Source organism: Adiantum capillus-veneris, chromosome 29, assembly GCF_014529385.1.
Source record: "Adiantum capillus-veneris isolate H3 chromosome 29, ASM1452938v2, whole genome shotgun sequence".
NCBI lineage: Eukaryota > Viridiplantae > Streptophyta > Polypodiopsida > Polypodiales > Pteridaceae > Adiantum > Adiantum capillus-veneris.
Genome location: NC_140959.1, coordinates 115,620,166 through 115,624,081, shown reverse-complemented (window position 1 = coordinate 115,624,081; position 3,916 = coordinate 115,620,166). Strand labels below are relative to the sequence as shown.

At 44.9% G+C, this 3,916-nt stretch overlaps 1 pseudogene; it reads right to left on the bottom strand.

Annotated features, from left to right (window-relative positions):
* Positions 1-2,270: 2,270 nt before the first annotated feature.
* On the bottom strand, positions 2,271-3,506 carry LOC147419809 (protein ENHANCED DISEASE RESISTANCE 2-like; annotated as a pseudogene).
* Positions 3,507-3,916: the final 410 nt, after the last annotated feature.

The window sequence follows — 3,916 nt, the reverse complement described above, 5'->3', positions numbered from 1 at the left end:
AAATCATGGTAAAACGGGTTATAAAGCTTCATCTGGTTCTTCCCCTCCCTTGGTGGTTCAAGCTGGGTGCCAACAAATTGAAGATGGCAAAGTTTTCAGGCTTCTAGGTATTCCCATGGGATTCAAAGTCAGCATGAATCAGAGATTTGAATGGGTTTTGAATAGGTTCAAGAGGAAAGTGTTCTTATGGCATAATATGCAATCAACTCTACCAGCCAGGGTGTTTGTTCTGAACCATTATATTCTTTCATCATTGGTTTACTTTCTGGCTTGCTGGAGGCCTACCAAATCTCAGATGAACAAGATTTTCTCTACAGCTCGAAGATTTTTATGGGGAGGAAATGAGGACATACCCAAAGTTCCCAAAGTGGCTTGGTCCACATGTTGTCAACCCAAAGAAGCTGGTGGTTTGGGCATCTTAAATCTATGGAGTTCCTTGCCAAGAAACTGGCTGCAAAATGGATTGTTAGATCTATTGGTTGTGATGACTATTGGGCTAAACTAATTCAAAGATCTCTCACCTGTTTTTGTGCAGCACTCCAAATCCTGGTCAGGCTTATCCCTAAGGGAAATTACTCTATGCCAGCTGGATCTGAAGTTTAAAGGAACTAATCTTATCTGCAAGTATTGGGAATCCTGGCAGGACATAAAGAAGGGAAAGTCCTTACCCCCTGAACTTGTCTATGACCTTAATTTTGTAATGCAGGATTCTATTTGGTTTGGCTACCATTCCCACAAACTGGGCATACAACTCTCCAGGAGAGCTCTTATCTGCTTTAAGAAGGGGATTAGAACATGGGGAGATCTGTTCAGGAATCACAAATGGATGGACATACAAAATATCAAAGAATCCTTTCACTGCCAATGGCTACTGCCTTGTGGTTTGGCCCTATTCTAATCAAGTTCCATACAGGTCTCAATTACTCCCATACCTTGTCACCAAGCCAAAAGTCTTTCTAACACTCTGTTGGTGTATTATAAGACCTTTGTGCAGGATAAAGAGCTGTCTGATGTCCTCCAAATGAAGCTTAACTCCAGATGGAAATTATCTTGGAGCAAAAGGCAGTGGAGCTACAGGTTCAGATGTATATGGGCTTTTCCTGTGTCCATGAAGCAAAGTGTGATCTTGTTGTTGATTCTACATAATGGGGTGTGGACTAGAGCCAAAGCTAACAAAATCAGAGGCACCCAGAACCTTTGTGATAGATGTAAGACTGAAGAGGAGACTCTAGCTCACTTGTTTATCAATTGTCCAAGAAACAAACACATTCTAAAGACCCTCCAGAGAGCTGTCCACACTTTACATCCTCAAGCATTCAATTGGGAAGAGCTGCTACTGGGAAAGTGCCAGGGTCTCGACATCTATCTTTGGTCCCAGATAAGAGCTTCCTACATATGGAACATCTGGCGCAGCAAATCCACATCTGATCAACCCAATAGCCTGGCCCAAGCCTATTCCTTTTTGTATGAAATCAAATGTCTTGCCATATCATGTACTCTTAATATGAACATGGTTTCTCAGCTAAGTCAACATGAGATACAAAGGTTCCTACCTTGGCAAAAGTGGAAACTTTGTTTCAGCCAAATGTACTCTGTCCCTAGACTCATCATGTTTGAATGCATACATGAGATGTAAAGATGTACACGTGGGCCCTTCCTCTGCCCTACCTTGAGACCCTTCTCTTGTATTTTCTCCTTTTAATTTAACTTTTCAACTTTGCATCAAAACCCACCCCCCCCCCCCCCCCCCCCCCCCCCCCCCCCCCTCTTCCCTTTCCCAAATAACAATAACTTTTCCTTTTGCGTGTGATCATGACATGTTGTTGTTAGATTTCTTGGAGATCATGACATGATATTGTTAGATTTCTTGCAATTACAAATTACCCCTTCCCGTGTGGGGGTACCTAAATTACTTTTATCGATCCATAAACTCTCACCATTTCGATTAACACACAACTAACCCATTTGGTATTTATGGCACACTAGTACTTTAAATATGCTTGGGTGCATCTCATCATCAACAAGTTGCGCGATATTTTAACTAGTGGGAAACAAAAACGTAAATTAATTTTACCAAATAGTAAAAATCAAGACCAAGATGGGCAGACGTACATTCGCATTGGGGTGTAGACTTGGCGATCTTGTATTCAAACTTCATGTTTCACACTCTTGCACGTTGCAACACTAAGGTGAGGACAATTAACTCTACCCACCACACGTGACTCCAAAAATAATAAAAGTGAATCACGTGTGTGTGGCACGCGCGCGTGTGTGTGTGTGAGAGAAAATGCAAAAATAAGCCCAAATTTATCAAATTCCCTAGCGGAAAAAATTGTGTATGGTTAGCAAAATGATTGTCGCTCAACATTGATCCGAAGACATCAAAGATGTATCTGACGAGACTTGAACTCAATAGCTAACGAGAGAGAGAGAGAGAGAGAGAGAGAGAGAGGCCGCCAGACCTTGTTGGCCGGCACCCAATAGCTTCCCTTGCATGATTTGAGTCGCCCACTTCCCTTGAATGATTTGAGTCGCCCACAGTCATTCTACACCAGCTCCTTTACCTTCTTCATCCCTGCTTGCATTACCTTGACAGCTTCATAAACTTAGATTTGATACTCGCACTCTTGTGATCGACCACTTCACTCTCACTAGCTGTTTCCTCACCAATGTCCATTTCCATATAGGGGGCAGAGGAAGGCTCTCCCTTCACAAGCCTCATTGCCCCCAAAATCTTCTCTGGAAGCTCATCTGGATCATTGCCCTCCAGCACAAAGGCTATATCCGCCGTGACAAGCGGAAAAAGACCAAATGTGAGCCTTATGGCCGTGCGTATCAGCATCGATGACCCTACATCCACATCCACTTCCATGTAGTGCTTCTCCCTTATGTAGGTGCACTTCATAATTTTACCCACCATACACACAGGCCACCTCTCCCCTATCGCCACTTGCACAAGCCATGGTGCCTCGGGGAAGCGAGTCAAGAGCTTGAGGCGGGCATTGCGGAAGGCATCATCCCCATCAAGGAATCTCTGCATAAGGGAGCCCTGGGGAGGGCTGCTGAAGCTAACAAAGTACAAAACCAGGCTGTGATGATTGTTGTTGCCCAGCTGCACGTTGAAAGCCCACACAAAAGGCTGGTGATACGGCGCGGTGTCACGGAGAGCGATGTCGAGGGCGGCGCGGACGCGCGAATGGGGGTGGTTCATGATGTGGGAGATGTGAGAGGGGCCTTGGAGTAAGTCAAAGGCAAGAGGATGGAGGAGCAGTCAGAGGCTGGGATCTTGGCCTTGGTTGTGAGGTAATCGGGGCCGCGGAGGGAGAAGAGGTGGCAGGAAGGGAATGCCCAGCTGTTGGGGGGGCAGAGTGGAGAGACAGAGGGGAGGGCCCGCCCTGTCGCAACCTGTCTACCCAATCGCGGTGCTGGGCAGGAATAAGAGCAGCTGTTTCCATGTTTCCATGGGAGAAAAATCGGGAGCCGGAGAGGTAGAAGAGCCGAGCTACTAATAATTCAGAAGTGCATTCATTGAGTGAGCATTGTCCAAAGTGTTGCAGAAGAGTAACTTCTCTACTTACCGACTCTACGGTCTACCCACTAGTATTACTGCACTCGTTTGCAGCCAGCTCATTTGGTCTTTTTACATTAAAACAAGTGATAAAATCACGAGACCTGCACTTCAAAAATCACATTAGAACCTAAGATTGAAAATTTTTGACTATCACCAGATTTTGCATCTTAAATATTGACTAGTACGGCTTTCTCTCTCCCCCCTCTCTCCCTCTTTATCGCGTGCAAAAGGGCTTGTTTTTGTTTTGGACTTTAGCCTTCAGGTCGCAAATTGCGACACATGTAAAGGGCTTCCCCCTTCCGCCATATATATTAGTAGATGTACAACTTGTTAGCATTTTCATTT